The sequence below is a fragment of the Mustela nivalis genome, assembly GCF_964662115.1.
Source record: "Mustela nivalis genome assembly, chromosome: 6".
NCBI lineage: Eukaryota > Metazoa > Chordata > Mammalia > Carnivora > Mustelidae > Mustela > Mustela nivalis.
This window is the reverse complement of record NC_139025.1, coordinates 132077808-132105056: the sequence shown is the minus strand read 5'-3', so window position 1 is coordinate 132105056 and position 27249 is coordinate 132077808. Positions and strand designations below refer to the sequence as shown.

The window sequence follows — 27249 nt, the reverse complement described above, 5'->3', positions numbered from 1 at the left end:
CTTGTCCATTCTAGGACACGAGAGGATCTAACTAAGTCAGAACACCCCACGTCTAGCCCACGTATCTATTTACTACTGAACTCACTGGAGAAGACAAGCTGAGTTATCATTTAGCCAAGAAAACCTGAGAGGCATTTATGTGCATAAAGTAGAGCATAGCGGCGGACACCAGGCAGAGGCTTCAAGAAAACGCATGACACAGTCTACGCAAATCTCCTCCCCGCCCCCCGCAGCTGAAGCCCAATGAATGGTCTTGGCGATGAAGAGCGGGCGTTCTAGAATGCTTATCTTCTCCCCAGCCCTCATCCCGACCCTCGAAGATTACGAATACAATCGTTTGTGACAGATTGCTCCCCAGTCTTCCGCCTTAAATTCTCTATGATAAATTCAACGCGAAGTGACAGTCACAGCAAGTGTTCAGGGCTGTATCTAAAAAAACTAATTTTACTGAAGTTAGAACTCAATGAACGAGAAAATGTGAATGTACACCCAGGGCATATCTCAAAACTTTAATCTCTATGAATGCCATAATGGTTATTTATGGCCGGGATGATATTAATATCTTAAAACATTTCAATAAAGAAACGCCGTGAGACTTTAAAATTGTATTGTTATGCAAAGATAATAATATTTCAATGGATCCTTCCCTGTGCTGCTATGTTAATGGAGCAAAGCGAGAAAGAAAAAGGCAGCTTTTGTTAGCCCGACAGCGGCCGGGGCTAGGCGGCTCTGTGTTTCATTTCTGAGAAATAGCTCCTCTTCCTTTTCTGATTATTTGGGGCTAAAAAAATTTTCTTGGGCTGCTATTGTCTGCTTAAATTATGTAAACGCAATTAAGACGAATCAAATATACACAGGCTCCAATGATGGGTAAAATTAAGGTCACCAGTTGCAGCCTTAATCCAGCCGTACTGCTTAATCTCGGCTTTAGCCATTACAAGTGAGCGGAATGGTAATGTCTTGCTGGTGTTGGGGTTAATGTAGACTGATCGGGGAACTAGAGATAAATCCTGCAGGCTTGCTTGAATGTGCAAGTGCTTATACTGACATTCTGAAAAAAAAAGAAAATCAGACTCCGTTCCCCAGGACCGGTTCAGAGTCCCTTCCTTGGTTTTTCTCTCCACTGAAGCAAAAGAACTTTTTCTTCTTGTCAATTTCTGTCCCTGCCTTCCCCAGCCCCCGCTCCAGCCACCACCCCTCCAGCCCCCAGGGCCAGAGATCTTCGCACTTGCCATGGGCATATATTTCTTGCTCATTCCAAAAAGGAATGTTCTGTATCTTAGTCCTCTTAACACAAAAGCACTTGTCTTTTCTTTCATAGACGGGAAGATCACATTTGCGTTGTTGCTGGAGATAGCAAGTAGATAGGAAGAGAACATGGCACATATAAAAAAAGGGGGGCGGGTTGACATTTACAGCCAAGGGAAAGGTACGATATTGCAAAGGTCATCAATGAGTAAACAGATATTAATGTTTAGCTGGATAACTGGAACATAAACAGGTCACATTAATAAGTAACACCAGGAAAAACTTAGCACTTTCAACCAAGCTCAGGAAAGTAGGTGCCAAGGAAGTCACCACAGCAACCCCCTGCCCCCGCCAAAATGAGAAAAACCCATTGGGCATTTCTGGTCTCTAGAGAGTGAAAACTTACTGTTCCATGTTTCCATTTCTTGCACTCATACCCCCAAAACAGTTTTGAGATGGTCATAATAAGAGGCAGGTCATAAAGAAAAAATTCTGGGTGAAAAATTTGTTTGAAGACTGTTCCCTTGTTCCCCTGTCATGGCAGTCTGTAAAATTGATCAAGGAATCTATTTTCTCACTAACCTGTAAGTATTCGCTCTCTCCGTTATTATGCTTGTATGTCCTATTAAAACTTCTGAAATGAGGGGGTTTAATTTTGCTTCTGTTGATTGGCATTTACCCCTATGGGCCGGCGGGGGGAGGGGTAGGTAAGACATTTCTTTTTTCTTTTTTTTTTTTTCTGGTTCACAGCAAAAATGAGAGGAAGGCATAAGGATTTCCATACATCTCTGCATGTATCCCAGCCCCCCAGAGGGGTAAGTTTGTTACAGTTGATGTAGCCTCAAAGTTTATAATTTTTACCTTTGGGTTCAATCTTGGTCTTATACATTCTGTGGGTTCGGTTTGGAGAGATATATGATGACATGTAGCCATCTCTATAGCATCATATAGAGTATTTTCAGTCTCCTTCAAATCCTGAAGCCTGTTCATCTGTCCCTCCAACCCCCAGTGATCTTTTTACTCGCTGCTATTAACATTCATGTGTAGTTTTTGGTGTGCACATAAGTTTCACTTCTGTTTTTTATTGGGAAATGCCCAGCCTGAGCTGTAATTATGAAGGTAAAGGCGTGTGGGATCAGGGGGACAGACATGAGACTTGGTGCGTGAGATGAACCTCCAGGACCTTGGGAATGAATGTGCCTGAGCCCCAAAGAGTGCTATTCTCTGAGTTCATGGCATCACATTTTTTAATTTTTTTAAAGATTTATTTATTTGTTAGAGAGAGAGCGCACGCACAGGGAGGGGCAGAGGGAGAGTGAGGGGGAGAGAGAGTTTTAAGCAGTCTCTGTGCTGAGCACGGAGCCTGAGGTGGGACTCAATCTCATGACCCTGAGATCACAATCGGAGCCAAAACCAAGAGTCGGATGCTTAACCAACTGAGCCACCCAGGCACCCCATATTTTTTTTTTAACTTTTTAAGGAAGCCAGATTTCTAGAAATTTCTAGACTTCTGTACTTTTAAATATTGACAACTCACTGAAACCCTCCTCAGGCTAAACAATTCCTATTGACTGCAGACCATGCCAGCCCAGTTTAAATCCCTTATCTACATTTAAAATACATAAAGAAAAATCCCTGAAATGGAAGAGAAAGAGGGTCTGAGTGTTCCTTTAAAATTTATTATAGTCTCTCTTCTCCCTCAAACACATTGTCCTCTATAAAAATATTTTTTAAAGAAAACTAATAAAATAAGACAATAGACTTAATAGAAAATTGGAATATCTGTAAGGACCTAAACCTTATTCTCAGAACTCCGAATAAAAGTCAAATGAGATACTTTCATATATGTGGCCTAATGGTTTACAGATGAGTGAGTAGCACTACTTTCAAATATAATGTGAAGAAACCAATTTTTAAATAAATGTGTAGTTTGGCTATTAAGCCCACAGGAGACATTGTGACGTACCCAACCTGAAAATCAAATTATTTAAGGTTGGTTATACTAATAACAGCCTCTAACCAACTGCTAAGGTTGACTCTAAAACCAGACTTGCCAAAAGCAGCAAATGAGACGGGTTTGAGAAGTGGAAAGAAAATAAGGTACAGGGGATGTTTACTAGTTAAATGTGAGTTAGATTTTCATATAAAGGACAGAGGCTACGTGGGATCTTGTTTCTGGATATGTGGTGGAAAGACAGGCGTTGGGTTAATGGCGTCACGGTCTGGTTCCTCTCTCCCCACAGCCCTGGGCCCACCATGGTTTCTCCTCCCCATCGACAGTTGACCCTGTAAGTCATGGTTTCTCATCTCCCCTACCCTCTCTGAACCTAAAGCCGTATTCACATCCCCCTCACTTTTGACACAGGCCATTCTTTATTTGTCCCATAAAATTCATAAAATTTAGCCAAGTTCAAGTGCCCCCTCTTCCAGAACACCTCAACTAACCCCTCTCTGCTGACCAGGGTGCCTCTCTGCCATGTTCCCTAAAGCACCCACCTCTGCACTACAGTCATGGGTACCCTTGGTTGGACACATGTCCCCACTGGGCCGTGAACTCTTTGAGGAAGACAGGGGCTGCCAAGTTCAGTCTTGGAACCTCCACCACCTAGCCCTGTGTTCGGAAAGCAGTGCGTCCGTGTGGAATGAATGTAGAGAGGAATGTGATAAAAGGACCCCAGAGCAATAACACTTAGAAAAAAGACCCTGATACATAAAATATTGATCAATGAACCTATGATAACTTTCTTTCTTGGTCTAAACCTTTGCATGTGTTTACTGCTATGACACCGATGGTAATGAGATTTACTTTGAAGGATCTGGTCCATCTTATTAATCACAGTCATAAAAGATCCAAAAGTTCAGTTCCTCTGCTTCCTCATCTGTGAAATGGGAGCTGATGGCTTCAGCACTGCTTGGCCCAACGGGTGGTTGAGAAGACGATCTGCAAGGATGTATGGGACCACATAGGAAAAAAGTCACCTTATGAATGATAAAGCCCCATCTGGAATGTGGACTGGACAGTTGACTCTCCTCCACACATCTCTGCCTGACTCTACTCAAATTCTCCATTGGGGCGCCTGGGGGGCTCAGTCAGTGAAGCATCCAGCTCTTGGTTTTGGTTCAGGTCATGATCTCAAGGTCCTAGAACTGAGCCCCACAGCATAGGGCTCTGCACTCAGCAGGAAGTCTGCTCTCTCTCCCTTTGGCCCCTCCCTGCCCCTGCTCGCATATGCTTGCCCATTTGTGTGTGCGTTCTCTCTCTAAAATAAATAATCTTTATAAATAAATAAATAAACAATTCTCAATCTATTGTCTACGGCCCAATCTGCACATGAGCAAGGATTCTGTCTCGAATCTCAGGATTTTCATGATGAATAGGACACCCAGCACTTAGCAAGTGCTCACTAAATGGTTTTAATAGCATGATGTACGTGACCAACATCATGGTAATTTCGTTCTTTCAAACTGGACTAGACAATACTCAACAAGACTGAATAGGAAAGCAAAAAAGGAAAATAGAAATTATTGAGAGGCTACCATTTACGGGACCATCTATCGCTGATTTTACTTTTTAATTGTAACCAAATTATAATTACAAGTTAAGTGAAGGGGAGAGCACTGTCCTTATTTTATATGCGGGAAAATCTGAGTCTCGATGAGTTGGATATCCACACTGAAGTGTACACAGTGGTCAACAGGGTTTGAACACAATGCCTCCCCATGATAAGGCCTTTGTGCTCCAGGAGCTAAAAGACACCGGCACATCGGATATCACAGAACCAATGACTTCTAGAGGTGAGTGAAAACTCAGGGTGCATCTAATCCAACCCCAGATCATAGATGACAAAACTGAGGTTCAAAGGGAAGTACATGGCCAACACCACAAACACCGTAAGAAAGACAGTCATGGAAAACGCTGATATGTTTCACGTTTACTTGTTATGTCCTATTTACGTATTGTTTTCACTAAATTTACAAGTATATTTATAGTTCACAAAAGTTTTTTAAATAATTCTACTTTCTTTGATCTCCTAAACCTTTATAAAAATAACATGTATTTTGAGCCCGTGCAGAATTAAATCTTACATAACTAAACAAAGTTGTTTTTTAATTCCTGACGAAATACCAGTGACCTCTCTCTTAAAAAATAAACTAAGATTATTGCCTAAACCCGCCCCACCCCCAGCAGAGAAGGCATAGCTCCACAGAAAGAGGCCTCCCACACAATAATTAAAATAACAATTAACTACTAGAAAAAGACAGAGGTATTTCCTCCTTTAAAAATCAAAAGGAAACATAAAATAAAATAAAATAGACTCTCTGTGAAAATCGCCCCAGTCACCTTTGAAAGCGTTTCCCAAATTCCAAAGGGCGATTCTTAACGTGTGAGGTAGGCATTTAAGAATAAATCTTTTAAGTAATTCAAAACAAGGACTCTTCAGTAAATAGTTGAAATTAGGGGGGTAGGGGGGTAGTTAGAGTCATCTGGTTTCCATTAGGATGATAAAATAGTTCACTTGAAACCTTTTACAAGATGCTTTGTTACTGGGAGGTGTCTGCGCATGTCACTCCATCACCGGCCATTTGACACAACATAAAAGGCTTCGAAAGCCATGTAAGGCCTCTTAATCAAAAACTAATTGTAATAGATATTGGGGAGTGTTAACACGGTGACCGCTAGGTTGTAGCTGTGGTATGGAAGTGGCAGCAAACATTAAACACAACCCCGGCTTGATAGGGCTTATCTGACTTTCAGAGCTAAGTGCTAAGTACTACAGGCCAGTATCTCCTTGCTCTTGCTTTGTACCACTTTCGGAGTTAATTGCCCCATAAGGCTTCATCTTCTTAATGAAATTTATAGCATTGTCAGAGAACGTGGTAGATACTCCGGCAGCTTAGGAGACTTTACAGAAAACAGAGACATAAACAGAGAGGGAAAGAAAATAAGGACCAGAGCCCTAAGGCAGCTGCTGCCTTCCCCAAGGGAGAGACTCCCCAGGCCCTGCCCAAGGGTTTACCACGTATTAACTCTTTCAGACCCAAAGTGGACTATTCAGACAGGACACTCTCCTGCAAAGTTAATGATCAATAGCCTGGGACCCATGGTAGGCATTCAATAAAAACTCAAATACTAGTTCTAGTCCTTACAGGACTAGAAGCTCCGGCCAGAGATGGGTGGGAGTCGTGGGTCCTCTGTCTTCTGGGCCTAACGCAGTGTCGAAGATATGGCAGGCACTCAGGAAAGGTTTTCGGAATGATTGATGAATGAATAAATGATCTCGCAGAAGGAGAGTATGTTTATAATGTTCAGAATGCTTTCATGTTGGAGCCCCACAGCCATCCACTTGACAGGCCTAGGGTTTCATGAATGACTGAGCTGAGCCTCTTTTTTGGTTTTTTGGTTCCCTCCCAGTCTTTTTGGTTTTGTATGGACTGGACAGATACTGCGTGAATAACCTGTTGTCTGAATCAGGCTATGGAGAATTTCAAGTTAAAGACCAAATGTGATCCTGGACTGGATCCTGGATTGGATCCAATGGATCCTGGATTGGATCCTAGAACAGAAAGAAATGTGTATATTACAGGGAAAACTGGTGTAATCTGATGAAGTTTGGAGTTTAGCTACTGGTATCATACTTTATTTCATACACACACACACATGCCTTAGTTACTGTCTTTGAATTAGGGTTGGTATCAGTATTAAGATTATGTATAGGGTTAACATTAGGGCAAGCTGGGTAAAGGGTGTAGAGGAATTCTCTATACTATCTTTGAATGCTTCTGTATCTCAAAAAGGCTTTCAAAATAAAAAGGTCTTGAAAAGAGTAACAACTCCCATTATCCAGGTACAAAACCACATTATATAAAAGAATATGAAATGAAATATGAAAAAATCTGTATTACCTTCATCCACTTGCTGATGGGTTTTCCAATTCATGCCCGCTCATTCTCTCGAGCTTCCTCCAGTCATGGTTTCTTTCTTTCTTTCTTTCTTTCTTTTTTCTTTCTTTCTTTTTAGAGAGAGAGTGCACGCACACACAGGTGTGCACAGTGGGTGGGGTGGGGAGAACTGACAACAGAGGGAGAAAGAATTTCAAGCAGACTCCCTGCTGAGCTTGGAACCTCACGCAGGGCTTGATCTCAAGACTAAGATAATGAACCAAAATCAAGAGTCAGTCATTTTAACTGGCTGAGGGCCCCAAGGGCCCCCAGTCACAATTTCATACATAGTTCCACAAAACTCTATTTGAATCTCTGCTTTTATAACCCTTGCATTTTCCACTAGCTATCCATGCACAAATTCTTCCATCATACTTTGAACTCTCAGAGGAAAAGGACTGTGCCTTGTTTATCCTTGTACCTCAGAGTTGTTCATTTGGGTTTTTTTGTGTTTTTGATTTTTTTTAAGCTTTTATTTATTTATTTGAGAGTGAGATAGAGTATGAGAGGGGAGAAGGTCAGAGGGAGAAGCAGACTCCCCATGGAGCCGGGAGCCCGGTGTGAGACTCGATCCCGGGACTCCAGGATCATGACCTGAGCTGAAGCCAGTTGCTTAACCAACTGAGACACCCAGGCGGCCCCCAGAGTTGTCCATTTGAAACCATTTTGGCATAGATCCACAGAAAGAAAGTCTTTAACAGAAATCACCATGCTCTCAGCCCAAGGAGTTATTATATAAATTAGAAAATCAGTTTGACCACTCTGGAAGTGTCTAGAATAACGAAGGCCAGCATGTGGTAGAATTTATTTCTGTTCTGCAGCAGAGTGATTCCAGAAAGTTCTGGTCCTCAAGATGGCCCAGCAACCCAGCTTCCTTCCATTTTCTTTTCCATCACGCCCTAAGGTGTTGCTCTTGACAGCCATTTAAAGATGGCATACCACTCCCATGTCCGCACTTCAGCCTGCCTGAAATGGGAAGGATGAAGTCAAGGGCCAGCAACTTCCTTTTAAGGACACCACAGAGCAGTTTCACAAAACATTCATTCTCAGACTATAGGCCAGAAGTTAGCCAAATGGTTGTACCTACTTGCAAGGGCAGCTGGGAAACATAGCCCAGTTAAGTGGCTTGCGAACCAGGAGAAAATTGGATACTGCAGGACGATTCTGAATCCATCACAGTTATTTTATCTTACAGAAATTTACCTAATAAGACATTGATTTTTTTTTTCTACAGAAGTTACTTTCATAAAGCATATTAGTATTTTGTAATACTGAGATATAATTCGTATACCATAAAATGTACCCTTTTAGGGGCGCCTGGGTGGTTCTGTCAGTTAAACATCCGACTCTCTGTTTTGGCTCAGGTCATGATCTCAGGGTCCTGGGATCGAGCCCTGCATCAGGCTCCATGCTTAGAACAATTTCATCACTCCCTGTCTCCCATGCTCCCCACCTCTGTCAACCACGAATCTAATTTCCACCTTTATGCATTTCCCAGTATGGATATTTTATATAAATGGAATCATACAATATGGTATGTTTTGTGTCTGGCTTCTTTCCTTTCATAGATCATTTTCATCTGTGGTGCAACATGTATTTACACTTTATTCCTTTTGTGGTAATATTCCATTTTATGGATAGACCACATTTTGTTTATCCAGTCGTCCATGGATGGACATCTGGGTTCCTTTCACTTTTTGGCTATTATGATTAATGTTGCTAAGAATATTCCTGAAGTTTTCATGTGGATAGGTTTTCCATTCTCCTGGGTATACATGTAAGCATGCTGGGTCTTATGGTAACTCTATATTTAACATTTTGAGAAACTGCCAAATTGTTTCCCAAAAGGCATGTACCATTTCATTAGTCTACAAACAATGTATGAGGATTCTAATTTGACATCCTTATCAATACTTGGTATTGTCTGCTTTTTTGTATTATAGCTATACTAATGTGTAGGAAGTGAAATCTCATTGTAGTTTTGATTTGTATTTTACTAAAGACTAATGATATTGACCCTCTTTTCATGGGCTTATTGGCTATTTATTTTCTTTAGAGAAATGCCCTTTCAAACCCTCTGCTCCTTTTTAATTGGATTCTTAGTCTTTCTATTATTCAGTTGTACAAATACTTTGTATATTCTGGATATAAGTCCCTTATATTTGATTTGAAAATATTTTTTCCCATTCTGCAGGTTGTGTTTTCACTTTCTTGATGGTGACTTTTGAAACATAAAAGTTTTTTGTTTTTTGTTTTTTAATTTTAAGAAAGTCTAATTTACCTGTATTTTCCTTTTGTTTTGGTTTCTGGATTTTGGTGTCATATCCAGGAAACCATCAATTTTTAGGTCCATGATCCATCTTGAGTTAATTTTTTGATATAGTGTGGGGGAGGGATCCAACTTCATTCTTGAATATGTATTTCCAGTTTTTCTAGGACCATTTTTTTGAGAAGATTCTTCTTTGCTCCATTGAACTGTCTTGGTAGCCTTGCCAAAAATCAGTTGACTATACATCTTAGGATTTATTTCTGAATTTTCAATTCTATTCCATTGATCTATCATTATATCAGAATCACAGTCTTTTTTTATTTTTTTTTTTTTATTTTTATTTTTTTTCAGAATCACAGTCTTAATCAATGTATTTTACACTCACTAAGTTTCAAATTGTGAAATGTGAGCACTCCAACTTTGTTCTTTTTAAAGATCATTTGGCTCTTTTGAGTCCCTTGCATTTCTGCTTAAATTTTAGGATAAGCTTGGAAATTAATTAAAAAAAAAAAGAGGCAGCTGGGATTCTGATTGGGATTGGTTGAATCTGTAGGCCATCTGGGGAAGTGTCACTGTTTGAACAATATTTATTGTCTTCCAATCCATGAACATGGCATGTCTTTCCAATTATTTAGTTCTTCCTTCATTTCTTTCAGTGAGATTTGATAGTCTTTAGATTCTGAGTCTTGTACACCTTTTGTTAAATTTTATTCCTAAATAAATTTCATTCTTTTTTATGCTATTAAGAATGGAATTGTTGGGGCACCTGGGTAGCTCAGTGGGTTAAGCCTCTGCTTTCAACCCAGGTCATGATCTCATGGTCCTGGGATGGAGCTCCACATAGGGCTCTCTGCTCAGCAGGGAGCCTCCTTCCCCACCTCCCCTACCCACCAGCCTCTCTGCCTACTTGTGATCTTTCTCTCTATCAGATAAATAAATAAAATCTTTAAAAAAAAAAAAAGAATGGAATTGTTTCCTTAATTTAATTTTCAAAATACTCATTACTAGTGCATAGAAACAATTGATTGTCCTTATGTTTTGCAAAATTCACCTACTAGCTCTAATATCTTCTTAGTGGATTCCTTGGGACTTTCTATAAACAAGATCAGTCATCTTCAAATAGAAATAGTTTAATTTCCAATGATGGTTGTTAAATTGTCTATTCTACCCTTCAATTCTGCCATGTTTTTGTTTAATATAATTTGGGACTCGGTGTTGGAGGAGTAATGTGATTATCATAATTAAGTATTCCTGATGGGCTGATACTTTTATTTTCATAAAATGTCATTCTTTACATCTGGTAATAGTTTTTATCTTAAAGTCCATTTCATCTGAATTAGTATGGTCACCCCACCTCTCTTTTGATTTGCTGCTTCCTTGCTATACCTTTCCTTATCCTTTTACTTTCAACTTATTTGTGCCTTTGCTCCAAGTGTGTCTTCTGTAGACAGGATATAGTTGGATGATAGTTTTGTTTTGTTTTTTACCTATTTTGCCAATCTCTGCTTTTAATTGAAGTGGTTAATCCAATTACATTAGTTAATCCCTGGTAAAGTAGGATTTATAGCTGCCATTTTGTTATGTGTTCTCTACATATCTCATGTCTTTTTTGTTTCACCATTCATCCATAACTGTCTTTTTTATGTGTTACTTTGATAGGATACTGTTTTAATGTCCTGGCTGTTTGTTTTACTAATTTTTTTTGTTGTTTTTTGTTGTTTTCTTAGTGGTTGCTCTGGGTATTAAAATCAACATCCTAACTTACTCTAGCAAATTCTTCATTTCAATTTTTGTACTTTTCAACTCTAGAATTCCCATTGGGTTCTTTTTTATAGTTTCTCTCTCTTTTTTAAGATTTGTTTATTTGAGAGTGTACGTGTGTGTGTGCATGTGTGTGTGTGCATGATGGGGGGAGAGGCAGAAAGAGGGAGAGAGAAAATCACAGGCCAAGTTCCTGTTAAGCATGGAGCCCAACATGGAGTTCAATTTCACAACCCAGAGATCATGACCTGAGCCACAACCAAGAGTCGGAAGATTACCAACCTAAGCCACAAGATGTCCCTAATAGTTTCTATCTCTTTATTAATATTCTCTACTTGGTAAAACATCATCTCATATTTTCCTTTAATTATTTAGATATACTTTCCTTTAGTTCTCTTAAAGTCTTTGTCTACTAAGTCCAACATTTGGTCCACTTCAGGAATAGCTTCTTTCCCTGATTGCCACCCACTGCCTCCCTCCCCCCTCCCCCACCAGGTGTAAGTCATACTCTCCTATTTCTTTAGAAAGCTGGACAGTTTAGGGGAAAAAAATATGATGTGTTACTCTGGAAATACGATTTCTTCCCCTCCCTCTACCTAGAGTTTATTGCTGTTGAAGTTTTTATTGTTGTTGCTGCTTGTTTGCTTAGTGACTTTCTTAAAATAATTTTTTGAAGTATATATTCTGTGTCATGTGCAGTCCCTGAAGTGTCTATAAGTGGTCAGCTCATGATTAGATTTCCTTAAGTTATTGCAATCAATAAGTCTCCCAGCCTTTGCCAAGGAGCTCTGAAAAGGGGAAGAGGTACTTACATTGCTCAGCCACATAGCTGGAACTCTACCTTAGCCTTCATTTCCTTCTCACACATAGACTCAAGGTCACCAGAGGTAAGAAACTGGAGCTTTTGGGGGTCTTTCATGGACATGTACTCAGGCCTGCACTTACATGTGGACTTCTAGATTTTCAAGAATATGTGGAGCTTTTCAAAACCCTCTATGGACATCTCATTACCCAGTTTTCTTTTTTTAATATTTTGCTTCATCTCTTGATGAAGATCCAACTGCTCCAACTGCTATCAGCGACTCAGAGACCTGCCGTGTTAAACAATGCCACTGATAGTTATTAACAAACACCCTAGAGAAAAGGCTGTTTGTACAAATGAGATTTGAGTCAAGTCAAATAAAGACAAACTGTGAGACAAGTCAAATAGTGACATTTCTCTGGGAAAGGAGACTTTGAGGAGTTTCAAAACCATATTCCTCTTTCAGTGGCTACTAGGTTACTTGTTTTCATAGCTACCATACTTATGAACCTGTTGGTTTTCCAGACTACTACAGAACAGGGAAGAGTGGAATGGAGTGAGGCCAAGTTAAAATACCACAACATTCACCGTCCTTACCATGATTTTGGAATAAACACTCTTCAGATTACTACAAACCTTTGGTTAATTTCCAGAGTTCTGAAAGAGTTGCTTTTAGTGACTGTTGCCAATATTCTTACTGCTTTTATGGAGGAGTGAATTTTTTTATGTCCTCACTCTTCCTTTTCAAAATTGATTTCTCACATATTTTTATTTTTAATCTAAATAATTTTGTATCTTCAAAGTGTGTAATCATGACATGGGTTGAGTCAAAATGTAGCTATGGCAAAGGATGTTGTTCCTTTTGAAGTCCAAAACAGTTGTGAACCAAACCTAGATGTGAGTCACCAGAAATCCTCTTGTAGAAAATTACTTAAAATTATAATATGAAATTTATGAGGATACAAATGCTAATCCCCCAAATATTTGCATTTCAGCAAATATCTATGGATTCCATATCACATGCAAATATCCATGTCAGTTGCAATGGAAAATCCAAAGATGTAATACACATAGTCTGCTCTGTAAAGACTTGAGGAATACATACATGCCAGAAACTAAATAATGACAAAGATATAGGCCTCCCATTGGTCCATAGGCAACATGTGCCCAGATATAAATAGGACCACAGTAATGTTAACAAAAATTGTGTCTTTGCTTCTCACCCTATTTGTGATTTGTAGAAACTCCAAGTCTCATCTTTCTACCCCTTCATGTTTTCCTTCACATCCTGAGTTCTTTAAGAGGTATTCCAGCCTTTAGACCTGGCTTAACCCAAAAGCTGCCAGGTCTAGAGTAGATAAAGAATAAGGTCCAAGCTAATCCTGCTTAGCAGAGGTTTAATGGAAAGTACAGCAAAATCCTGGGCTCCATGACATAAAGTATCTGTTTTCATCTCCTCTACAAGCAGGAAGGGAATCTTCCTCCAAAAAGTAGTTCAGATTCCTTCTTCATTCTGCTTGGTGTGATCTTTGCACTCAGGCTGAGCAAGATTTTATCCCCACTCTCTCCTTGTGAACCTCAAGACTTTAGACAATAGTAATCGCTTTATGTCCTACTTGTTAAATGGAGGAGTAATGCCTATACTTGGTTTGTAAATTAAATAAGATAAAATTTTTACATTGTCTGGCCCAGAGAAAATACTCCTGGCATGTTCCCCCGTGTTCTCCAAGCAAACAATCCCCAGCTGGATCATCTGGAGGGGATGATTCTCATCCTGATGGTTCTCCCGATTTGTGAAGACAACAGTTTTGCCTCATTCTTGTCTTACCTCACATGAACCAACTCAGAAAGGCCCTCCCTGACCACCCATCCAAAGAAACTCCCTGCTAGTCCTTCTCTGTCCCATGCTGAGGGTGACCAGTAATCCCAGTCTGCCTGGAACAAGGGGGCCTCCCAGGATGTTGGACTGTCTATGCTAAAACCAGGACAGTGCTAAGCAAGCCTGAAGACATTGGTGGCACTTCCACCATCCTGCCTTTTTTTTTTTTTTTTCCTTTTTTCCTAGTCTTTGTCACTTTTCGGTATTCACTTCACTCGTTTGTGCTCTTGTTTCTTTCCAACTGAAATGGAAACACCTTGAGGGGAGGGACAGGATTTTCTCTATGAGCCTCACAGCTGTATTTGGATGATCTGGGTGCTCACAACATTCCCGGGTACACAGTAGGCACTAAAGAGCTGCTTGTTGAAAGACTGAATGAATTGTTAATTAATTGATTGACTTTTTTTTTTTAATGCTCACCCTTCTATTTTCTCAGTTATGCATTCACATAAATGCGTAAGGAACACAAAGTTTTGTATGACACCACAATTCATTTTGATAAAAAAGCATTTAGTTTGGATATAACGACTGAAGGAGTTATAAGCCCTTGAACCTGTGTGGCAGTGAGAACTTCAGACAGCTGTGTTCCTTTTCTTCTGATCCCCAACAATATAATTAAAAAGGATTCACTGAAATGTAGACGTTTCTACCATTTACCCTGGAATGTTGGCTCTCGCCAATATAACCTAGTCTGTAAATACAAGATTAGCGTCTGTGAAGGGAAAGAGCTCATTCTGTAAAACTGCATTCAAAAGGAGATCTCCACCTCTTTTTCCATGAGAGAAGACGCAGCATTACTTGTAAGACCCATAATTACCTCAAATGTTCCACCAAGATAGAAGAGCTACAAATGTTAAAACGCAATCTGAGACCACAGCTTTGGACTCGGAGATAAAGATGATGCCCTTTTCCCCACGATCAGTTTACTATATAAATGAGAGGACATAAAGTAGTTTTAGATTTAATTAAAGTAATTGACTGAATTGCGTTTTGTAGTTGTGATTGTCATTAACATTCCTGACCTGCTGTCACAGAGATGTGCCAGAGAATTTTTCCGATGGATATTTATTATGAATATTATCATCAATAAGCACCATCAACATATTAAAATTAATTTTAACTTCTTTATGGAAGACTGGAAAGCGCACCCAGCTGCTAAAAACCATCCGTTCTAAATCATTCTTTATCGATTCAACATGGCTAAACCTCGAGTACAACTAAGAGGGAATTTTATGTGTGTGTAGGCAAGTTTCTATAGATAGATAAGATATTTCATTTTATTTTAGATCTAACTCTGGTTATATTAATCACAGAACCATATTTTCCCCGAGCCCTGGGATTCACTTGCTATTCCCAGCGCTGGCCGGGCCGTCCTCACGGCTGCTTTTCTTTATGTCCACGTGCATACTAAGCGACACATGGACGTTTGGGCTTATTTTGACTGCTTGCAAAGAGCTTAATAAAAGACAGGCTTGGGTGCATCAAAAGAACTTAGTCCACAGGTGTTCTGAGCTGGGCTAAGTTGTATGTAGAGCAAACAATTAAGCGCTGGAATTTGAGACTCTAAATTGTATCAGTTGAGCACCTGTCCCGAAGGGAGGAAAACACCTTTCATTACATTACCCGCGGGCATGTCGGCTCTGGGCTGTGTAGAGTTACAGCAGATCCTATTCAGGCACGCTGGCTGAGATGCGACTGCTCCTTCCGTGAACCCTGCCAGGGGCTTCAAGTTGAACTCCTTCAGAGAGTATCTCCATCTCTATCTCCATCTAGCCGTGCCATCCGCAGCGCTGGCCTCTCCGTATCTCTTCCTACGCTGATCACTTACTGAGCATCCACTCTACGCCCTGCACGGGGCAAGAAAGGTTTTCAATGGGGCACTGCGTCTCCTTTCACCCAGCAACACTACAAGGCTTGGAAAGGCTAAGTAATGGGCCCTGGGTCGTGTAAGAGTCAGTGGTAATATCGGGATTCAAAGCCGGGTGTGCTGGACTCCAGAATTCCTGTCTTGATCACCACGCCTGGGTGGACTGTGCTGTACATGCCAACGTGGAGGAGGGGTTTCACCCCCTTTATCTTGGCTTTACTTCTCTTGCCTTTTCCTTGTCAGAGTTGCTCCGCCTGTGGACTTCTCACATTTTCTTCATAACTCTGCCTGAATTTCATCTTTTTTTCAAACTCTCTCTATATAAAATATATATTTAAATATAATATAATTAATAATTATTATAAATTATATATTTGTATTATTAAATATTAAATATCTTATTAATATTAGATATTTATTAATATTTTAATGTTTAATATTTAATATTAAATATATTAAATTATATATTTGTGTATATTTATATTATATATACATATATGTGAGTGTATATATATACATATACATATATGTATATATATATTTGAGAGAGAGCAGAGTAGGGGAAGGAGCAGAGGGGAGGGAGAAGCAGATGCCCCATCAGTGCAGAGCCTGATGCAGGGCTTAATCCCAGGACCCTAGGATCATGACCTGAGCCAAAACCCACAGTAGGTCACTCAACCAGCGGAGCCACCTAGGCAGCCCTTGAATTTCATCTTGACACAGAGGGCTTCCCCCACCTCCCCAGTGATCTGTCCCTGCTTCCTACTGGGATTTTCTTACAGCACATAGCACCACTCGGGGTATTAGAGATGCATTTGTTGACTTGTTTTCTGCCTTCTCAGAGAGATTTGAGTTCCATTATGATAAAGATGCTTGGCTCTTGTTACCTTTATATAGCACAGCGGCCCGTAACCGTGCACAGCACATAGTAGGTGCTCAATAAACACTAGTGAATGAAAAATATATATGCATATACATATTATTCCTTGTTCTTAATTCACATGTATTTACTACGGAAAACCACAAAAGGTCCCTCGACGTGTCATTTTGCTGAATTATCACATCATAGACAATCACACATCAAGATTCAAGAGAAACTTCACCTAAAGCAAATGAACCACTGATTCTACCCAGCCTCTGATTGGTAGCCGCAGGTGATCTGATGTCCTGGTGTGTAGACCAGGCCAGCAAGTCAGCCCCAAGCAAGCACCAAACACCTCTTCACACAATGCACCATATTTGCATTGAAGCAGAAATAGGATACATTGGACTAATTCCTTGTTTGCTGATGGGATTTACTATTAAAATCCGGGTGGACCAGAAAATCCAGGGAGCCTGGCCGTTAGAGCCACAAGGCTTCCATCTCCAGGAGGAAGACGTTTCCTTGCTAGGCAAAGGGTACACTCAATAAGCCTCTTTGGATGCCAAATATCAGAAGATTCAGAAATGTTGACAGCCTGGAACATTGGACAGGTGCAGTCACCATAATAAACAAAGGGAGAACTGTTTTTGCTGTAGTAAATTATGATGGCGACACTGGGTGTGGTAATAGCAGCTGACACGTATCGGTTGTTTACAATATGTCAGATATCCTACCTGCTCTCATTCAATCTTCACAGCACCTCCAATGAGGACCAAGTTTATTATTCCTATTTTACAGATGAGAAAACTGAGACTTACAGAGTCTGGGTAGGTTGCCCACCATCATGCAGTCGGTTAGTTGAAATGTGACTGACATGATTGCTTTATTCCAATGCCTGTGTTCTTTATAATTTCGCCTTTCAATGTAAAAAGCAGACCACAAATCCTTTTGAGAGAATTCTAATCTAATTTTTGTGACTGCAAGGATGGAAAGAGTAACGTTGTGAGCATAAAAGGGAACAATTCGAAGCAGTAAATAAATACCACATGGTCCAGCTTAAAAATGCTTTAAAAGTGAGAAAAAGAGCAGTCTGAGCTGGGATTATCACAGAGGGCTTCACGAAGGAGGTGACATTTGAGTTGGATATGCTTAGAGGGAGAAGAAAATGAGGAGTTCTGCAAAAGGAGAAAGAGCATAAAGAAAGCCATACCAGGAGAAATTCAAAAGGTATGTTTGGGGTTAAATAGACCAACCAGGCAAAAGTGAGAAGCTCACCCAGAGTTGTGTCACCCAAGCTTTTTATCATGGTGATCATGGCTGTTACGCACAGAAAGGGATTTGATGTTAACTGTGCTTGGGAAATGCCAAGTTAAATGAAATTTTGCAGGACTTCTCAGAGCCTTGAGTGAGGTTAATTCCATTGTGACTTTCAAGGAGAGGATGGCATTATAATGCTGGATTTGTTTTACCAATTTATTTGACTAGTGGACCGCCCCCTCCCCATTTCCCTACAGAGCCCTGGTTAACATCTCACTGAACTGGGTATTCTGTGGAACCAGTTTGGGAAGCTCCACTGTGCAAACACTATGGGTCACAGGACAGGGAAGACTGACAGGCACCATTCAACAGAGGGCCTTGTTACTCTGTTTAAGGAGGTCTGTAGCTATCGCACTCGAGAGCTGATGAAGCCTTCCAGACCTGGACATATGAGCAATTGTTCAAGAAGACTCGTCTGGAAGCAGAGGAAAGCATAAGACCCAGGACAATCAAGGGGAATGACTATGTGGTCCAGTTGTGAGGTCATGAGGGTCCAAACTAAAGAAAAGAAACTTCAACCATTCCTATCACTCCATTTTCTTGTTGCCAATTGTCCTTGTGCACTCATCCATTTCCTGAGGTTGTTTGAAAACCCATGGCCATGGGCAGTAGGGAGAAATGGGCATCTGGAGAATGCTGTTTGGAGGTTGGGAGAAAACCCCTGGAAGCTAATCTGATCATATCATTCCTTAAAACCCTTCCATGACTCCTTGTTTCTCTTACTATTCAAGAAAAAATACTGCCCCAGCCTACAAGGGCATGCCCATTTCTCCATCCCACACCTCATATCGGTCTCCCCTTTGCCCATATTCCCAATGGGACAGCAAGGGCCATCCCTCCATGGACACATCATCTGTCAGCCCAGCAAGGTCAGGAATACGGTGCTTTTACTTATCCCAGTGTCCAACACATAGTAGGAGCTCCCTAATGATTGTTGAGTGAGTGGATAGATGGACAGCTTATCTACTGAAACAGATGTGGTGTGTTCTAAGATTCTTTCTGGCAGATTCTACCAACTTCCAGACCAATCCCCCAATATCAGCTTAACACATTATAAAATAAAACCTTTTGAGTGTATATCTAACTCTTTCTGTTTGACTTCATATCTCACATGACCTCTCATGTTTCTGTGAGTCCGAATCTCCATCTGGCAAGGATTCTATTTGTCATTTTTCCACAGGCATAAACCCAAACACCACAATCCCTGGGCGCTTTATCCATTTTCCTATTCACAGATCACCCCACGGGAGGCATCGTCGAACATCTTCCACACATTTACATTTAATGTCTTGCCTTCCCTTCCTGACTGCTAACACCTGTTGAATTATGAAGCCAAGAGTGTTTCTGCTCAACATCCTTACCTTTCCTTGAGCAAAATTTCAGGGGGAATTTGAATCAGGAAGGTCACAGCAGATACTTGCCCCCGCCTCAGACTCCCCAGGAACAGAGACCTTCCTTACTGAGTTGCTGTGCACAGATTAAACCACACCATTTGCTTTCCACATTTTAAAAGAATATTCAAGATCCTCAGAGGCTTCCAGGCTTAGCCTAAACTATATTTTTCTTCTTGTCTTCTGACTTGGTCTCTCAATGAATATAGCCTGAGTTGTAAGGAGTTTCAATGTCTAGAATCAAATATTATTTTATTTTTACTACCATTTTTCATTGCCCCAAGTCTTTTACTACTTTATGCAGTTGCTCTCGCTGTTCACCTCCTCCTCAGACCAGCCAGTCTGACGGTTCGACTTGTGTAGGGCACCTAGACACCCATTCGAATTTTGAAGGGTGGGGGTGGGATGACATTTGGACATTTACGCCATGAGGTCAATTTTGTTGCTACTACTCTTTCTGAGACATATTTGTGGAGACCAATGAACGCTTTGAGTCCCCTTCTGAAAGAAACTTTGTCCTTATTTTTAAAAATGCCAGATAAGGAGACCTTGTTGACTCAGTCAGTGAAACATCTGCCTTCAGCTCACGTCATGATCTCAGGGTCCTGGGATCAAGCCCTACATCGGGCTCTCTGCTCAGCGGGGAGCCCATTTCTCCTTCTGCCTTCCCCTCAGCTCATGCGCTCTCTCTCCCCCCCCCTCTCTAATAAATAAATAAAATATTTTTTTAAACTCCAGGAAAACCCAAGGATAAAAGGTATTACACACAGATCTGAACACCCTGCTGGGCCTAGAAACATTTCTCTGCGATGCTTCCAGAAGGCATTCTGCCCTGATGATTCAGTCCCAGGCACACAAGGGCTCCCGCACCCCACCTTTCACAGCTAGAAAATATTTCTCTGCATCTCTAGGCTAGCACTTAGGCCAGAAGTAGGGAGAGATTGTCACAGAATACAATCAGCCTGCTGAGCCGTCCTCAGGTGTCGTTTACAGAGTTTTGTCCCAAGAATTGTCTAAAATGACCTATCTGGCCACCCTCTGCTTTCCCTTTGTCTCCAGAAACCCCTGGAATGTTCTCCAAGATGCCTGGAAGTAAAATCAAAGTTCTGCTCCTTTGCATACGCTGCCCAACAGTGGTCAGTCAACATTATCACCTGTCTTTGGACATGGCCCTGAGAAGTTACACTTGACCTATAGGTGAATTGTAGGTTATATGTAATTACACTCGTGAGCCAGTGTCAGTCATAAACCTTCCTATTTCACTCCCAAATACCGTGAAAACCCTTAAGGGAGTCCTCTGATTATACTGTGGAGGTTTGTAGGAACCAACGAGGGTAAATAATTAGACTATATTTTTAATTAATATTGCAGTGCCTTCTAGCGCAAAGATATTTAAGATTACGATCGTATTGGAGTAATAGTAAGTGGAGAAACAGTCTTGCTCTTGATGAAGCGAGGAAGAACAAAGAAAGTTTTGTCAGACTGACAAAAATACCCGGCAATTCTGGCAATCTTATGTCAAAAGTTTCTAGTGTGCTTAAAGGAAGTTTTCAATTTAGCTAATGCTCTGTTTGCCAAAATGAATATTGGTCTCTATTACCAAAAATAAAGCCAGAGAAAATGAAAGGCAGGTACTGTACATTTCTAGTTGGCATAACTGGAAAACTTTTTGTAATCATGTGAACTTTATGGAAATAAAAACAATTAACACGGATTTCATAATGGGCACCATTTCAATTTTTGTTTCATTAAGCTTCATAAAAATATAGACTCATGAAAAAGCCAGTTCAATTAAAATGTGGACTTTCCATTATTTTTAACACATTTTACCTAGTTTTAATTGATGAAAGTGTTACATATTTTGCCAACCCAAGTATTTTTCACACTTCTTTAATTCAAACCAGCTTGATTTTTGCAATTCAAATAGACAAGTTATTATTTGGCATCAACTGGAAATCAAATAAAGCAATAGTAAAATTTATTAAATAGATCACAATGCATACATTATTTCCTAAAGAAATTTATTTTATACATTCAAAATACAGCAAATCAATTTCTGTTTTACCTTGGCTAATCCTTACAACTCCTGAACGAGGAAGATACTAAGATTCTATAAATATGACTTTACAAATGAGAAAAACCAATCCAAAGTGACCTAACTTGCCCAAGGTCATACAGCAAGTGCTAAGTCCAGAATCCTAACACAGGTAATCTGAACACTTGTGTATCTTCTGTAGGCTTAAGATAATGAGCTCCTTGAGCAAGGGTTGTGTCTTTCTCTTTCTTTACTCGTTTATTTTATATATATATATTTGTTGTTGTTGTTGTTGTTGTTTGCTTGCTTTTCCCTGTGCACTATTCCTGGACAAGGCAGGTGTTATATATAGTTAATGGTTTCTATTCAGCTTTCTATTCAACATAGCTCTCTACAACATGCATTGCTATACATGTATGGTCAAGAAACACTTAACGGGCACTCTACTGACGCCTAAGACTCCGTTAAGTAGTCAAGGGTTATCTGAAGCATCATAGAAAGATAAAATTATACTCATGCATATCTTGAGCTACAGAGTAGTATCTCCAACCGTGGATGTGTTGACCAACTCTATCTGTAGGTCTTATAGACACCACAATTCTATCATATCCCAAATTAATTTTTTCATCTTCTACTCAAAATTTCTATTCTTCGCCAAACTTCCCAACTAGACCCCGGGGAGTCACGCACAATTTTTCTTTTTCATTCACCCTCATATGGTCCAGAGTACCTATTCTCCCTGCCAGTTATCTTGCCATTCCATTTCCTTCTTTACATCTTCAGTGCCATAATTCTGACCCTTATTTTCTTTAGCCCAGAAGATTTTAACAGCTCAGTTACAGGTCAGCTTGTGTCCAGCCTGTCACAACTGGCTTTCTTCCTCCCAGGTGCCCCAAAGCTTCTTTTTGAAATAGAAATAGCTGTCCCTACCTTAAAAAAGTATTTTCCACTATGAGACCCAGGGAACCCTGAAAGCACCGTGAATAGGAAAAGACAGATAGGTTTAAGGCAGGCTCTTAGAAATTTATAATGCAGAGTAACTGAGTAAAGGCTCTGAGAAGTCCTGTAAGGAAGAACCCCATCCAACAGCCTAACCCACTGTTCCCTATATCTAATGAAAATGCATTTATTTATTTTAATTGGTATTGTTTTCACAGACAATACTAATTAACATCTCGAGGAACCAGCATTCTTCCCAGCATAGCTTGCAAAAAGACCATCCCACCAGATAAATTAGTGGTAAGGACAGCTCTCCTCCATTATCCACCACCTCTCTCGACCAATTACAGCCACGTTCATGGGGTAATCTTTCCAAGGCGGTGACATACTCTTTGTCAAGGTAAACACGAAACTCTTTCAAAAGAGAACACACTTCCCCCAATTTTTCAAAAGAGAACACATTTCCCCCAATTTTTCAACCCAAAGAAGTCTTTCTAACAACTTCAAGACCCAGCTAAATAACGTCACCAGCTCGCTAAAGCATTCCTCCAGTCGCTCCTTTGTGCTCTTCTGCTGTGGACCATCCTTCTAAAACTGCATGCATTTGTTCACAGTTTGACCTTCCCTACAAGGTTATTAGACCCTTTTATATTTGCATCTGAAGTACCTTGCACCGTTTCTAGGATATCCTGGAAACTCAACAAATGGGGATTGAAGGTAGATTTCACTGTCTGCTCACCCAATAGCTTACAGAGAGTAGGTGTCAATGCCTGTTTGTTATCAAATGTCTCAAGAGAGGTCAAATCGACTTTAAAGAACCTGCCACCTGGAGGGATTACAGCTGAGACAAAGGGATTTTCCCACGGGTCGTGTGGCTCTAACTCAGGCACTCTAACTAGCACCCGTCAACTAATCCAGCCAGCAGAATGCTCATTCCTCCCTGCCCCCGACTTCACGAGCACCTGCCCCATCTGTACTTCACTAGAAGCGGACATTCTTCCCCCAGGGAGGAAGAGACAGACTTTTCAGCCCCAGATACAACTAACCGATGGAAGGCACTCGTGTGCACAAGGCAAAAGGCTGGTCACCCAAGAAGGGCAGGTCCTCATCTGCAAATATCTGGTACCCCATGGCTCCAAGAATTATAGCAACTTCCTTACTACTCACTGGCAGGACACGATCCATTGAGGAAAGAGTCTACCTCTTCTTCTCTAGCTCCGAAGAAGTAAATTTCCAAACAGTTGCATCCAATCCTTTTCAAGGATGAGGCAGATCTGGAAATGACTCTGCGACTTGCCAGCTCAACAAACCCTTTCACCTTTTGCCACAGCCCTGTCCTCGTCTGTCAGATGAGGATAAATGAGGCAGTGTTTGAAACCATTGGACACCTTGCTTGGCACCCGGCGGGGCCATCAATAAAAGTGTATTACATTTAATTCTGCTTCTCCCGAATTTTACACTTTATAAAAACAAAAAGAGGAACCGCTTACATGAAATTAATAACCCAACTCAAAAATCTATTACTAAGTATATTTTGGACAGATCTATTTGTCTCTGCCACTCTCCCTTTTAAATTAAAATTAAAACACATTTTTTAAAAAGCCCTCCTCGTTCAGCAGAACAACATGCAGAATTACGCCTCGGAGCCACACATCTTAGCGCTGACTCAATGTATTGCACAAAGTTTAGCAACATGAGACCCCAATGTCTTTAAGGTAAGGCCTGAATAGAGCACGTGCATGGCGTATCAATGATTTGATCCTGTTGTCAGAGAGTTAGAAACTGTGGTTGGAATCTCACAGGACACAAACGTTTCTTTCACAAGATTGGGGCCTTCCAAGTTATTTCCCATTGTTTTGTGAGGGAGTCAAAGGCATGAGGCAATTTAAACAAGCTAGACAGGGAGCAAGCCACAGCTCGCACTGGGGACTGGACCAAGTCACACACAAAGAAAGCCTACACCTCTGTGTGTGTAAGGACAGCAACCCCCAGGAGCATGCGCTCTCCCAGGCTTAGAGTTAATGAGGCCATTGGTTTCCTCCTTTTCCTTCCCAGAGACTATCATGATCAATTTGCATGATGATTATGGAAAAAATTAAAACACTATTCCCAAAGATCAAGTTAATAAAGGCCTCTGAGACTTGGAACGTCCTGGTGGAGAAGGGTATCTATTTCACTGAAAGGGGGACAAGCGTTTGAGATGAGCTGCTGTTGAGGGCAATGAAGCAATGGTGAATTCCTACCCCCCCCTTTTTTTTAATTCATAGCGTCTTACATCTCGATTAGACCTCTCTCCCTTAAGAGCACATCACGAATTTAATACAGATTCAGAGAGAAATCAAAAGAGTGGGGGAGGGTATCCGAATAAAGGCAAGAGAAGTATATGAGTTGGTAGAATCCTCTCGTAGCTGAAAAGCCATTTGCTTTTCCGTGACAGATGCCACGTTTCTAGATTCAAACTGAAAAGCATCCATTTCTCCTTTGATGCTTCAAGCCCGCCTCGGAGATAGACATTGACAGCGACCCCCGTCCCTCCTGAGAAGCCCCAGATCTGCCCTTGCTACCTCACTGAAGGCAAGCGCCTCACCGACAGACCAGTGCCTCATTCAGTTCAGTTTTTAGCTTGTTCCTGTCTTTAACGGGGAACTGGATCCTGCTTTTTCTTTCTAGGGAGTCTTGCATTTTCTGCTCCATAGAGAAAGGGTGGAACACTCTTGACAGTTGGCTTGGAGGACGACACCCATGAAAACGGTCCCTGTCCTACTTCCCCTTCTGACAGCATCTCCACTTTGTAGGCAGTCGTGGTCAAAGGCCCAAGGGATTAAGAGGAAAACATAGGAAATGAGCAAGTTCTACTTGCTTAAGATGGTTCTTCCTGGTATCACTACAAAATGGGACAAAATAAAAATGCAAGACAGAAGGGAATACCTGGGTGACTCCGTCAGTGAAGTGTCTGTCATGGGCTCAGGTCCTGATCCCAGGGTCCTGGGATCAAGTCCCTAGTCGGGCTTCCACAGGGAGCCTGCTTCTCCCTCTGCCTGCCGCCCCCCCTGCTTGTGCACATGTTCTCTCTTTCTCTCTCTCTCTCTCTTTCTGACCAATAAATAAATAAATGAAATCTTTTTAAAAATGCAAAGCAGAAGACTGTGCAGTTCCTCCATCTATTATGGATTTCACTTTTAGCATCCAAACTGTCTTTGTAGAATTAGCAACAAGAAAAGCAGTGAAACCAACAAACACTCGATATCACAACAAATCGTTCTCAATGTCTCTATTCCGTCCCCCTTACCCAATGGTGGGCAAAGACATACATCTCCTTCCTTAATAATTTGTGTTACTATTTCTCCTTGCCTTTCTTTAATCCATACTACTGTGGATACCCCATAGTTCATGGTTAAACACACACACACACACACACACACACACACACACACACACACACAACCACCTGTAATGGTTTAGGTCCAGTAAACCCAGAAGGAATGAAATACTATATTCTTTATCTACAATGGACTCTGAGAAAGAAATATTTTAAGAGGAGAAGAGGAGAGGCACCTGGGTGGTGCAATGGGTTAAGCATCAGACTTTTGGTTTCAGCTCAGGTCATGATCTGATCTCAGGGTTGTGAGATGAAGCGTGGTATTGAACCCCACATTGGGCTCTCTGCTAAATGCAAGTCTGCTTAAGATTCTCTTTCCCTCCTGGTCTGACTGTCCTACTCCCACTCTCTTTCTGTCTCTAAAATACACAAATACATCTTGGGGGGGGGGGAGGCAAGGATACTGTAGCGGTGACTTCTTTTACATTTTAACAATGTATCCATGACATCTTGCCAATGACTCATGTGGCTCTTTGCAAGTAGAAGACTGCCCTTCTTGGCACAGCAACGGCTATAATAAATTGGGTTAACATCCTTACCCAGTACGCACGTTGTGCCCGGCACTGTGTGAAGCGAGATCCAGCTTCCACCGGCCGAGGCCAGCACCTGGCACTGGATACACCCAGCTGGAGGAGAGGTAGCCTTTTTTGTCATTCATCTGTGCCAAAGGACACAGTTTTCTGATAACCATATTTTGATTAGGGGAGCTCGGGGCTTAGGCATATAGGAAGCTTGTGATCTGACAGCAGTTAATTTAGTGGCAGGTGACATAAATTAGCCAAAAAGCAGTCTTTATGGGTCAAAAGTACATAGGGGAGTGGCCATCATTTCCCCTTTATCGTTTATAGATCTAGTCCTTGGGGCAAGCAGAGAGATGCTGTCCTGTTCAATCCTCTAAAGTCTGAGGCTTGTTTTCCAGATGAGGAAAACAAGGCTCCCAGAAGTGAGTCACCTTCCCCCACTCTGACCATCCAGCAGCTAATAAGTGACCCTCAGATCCTGTTCCTCCCCCAGGTAGAAGGACCCAGAAGAACAAAGGGGGGGAGGTCTTATGGGAAAGTGTGGTTTTTAGCATGAATCTCTAATGCCCGGATATTAGGCTCTCCAGAAATCTTTGTTGAGCTGAACTCAAGAGGGAAGACCGGAGAACCAGATTTTCTTGAGCAAGTCTGGGGTATCGCATGCAAGGAGGGGCTTGCTCTCGGGGGGACCTCCCTCACATCACTGTGGTGTCCACCCTCCCCCACCCGCTCCTCACTGTCCCGACATCAGTCCAGGGGGGCAAGGACTCTTGTTCCCAAGTCTCACAGGCAGGAGCAGGTTCAGTCTCGCTGACGTCTCCCCTCGGGCCTGCCAGTTGGCCTTCTTGAGGTTCACTGTCATACCTGTGCAAGAGACAGGAAACCTCTTGAGGAAAACTTCCCATCCATCTTCCTGGTGGTCTTTCATTTCTTTGCCAATAAGGCGATCTGCCTCACAACACACTTCGATATATTTGACGTCTGTCATAAAAGCCAGGTCAGGCATATCTGTCTTCCGTTAAAATAAGCCATGCTACCG

General features: G+C 41.2%; 1 long non-coding RNA gene across 2 annotated transcripts in view; it reads left to right on the top strand.

Annotated features, from left to right (window-relative positions):
- The window catches only part of LOC309867184, a 283984-nt gene that overhangs the window by 182349 nt on the left and 74386 nt on the right, over positions 1 to 27249 (top strand). The window lies entirely within an intron of this gene.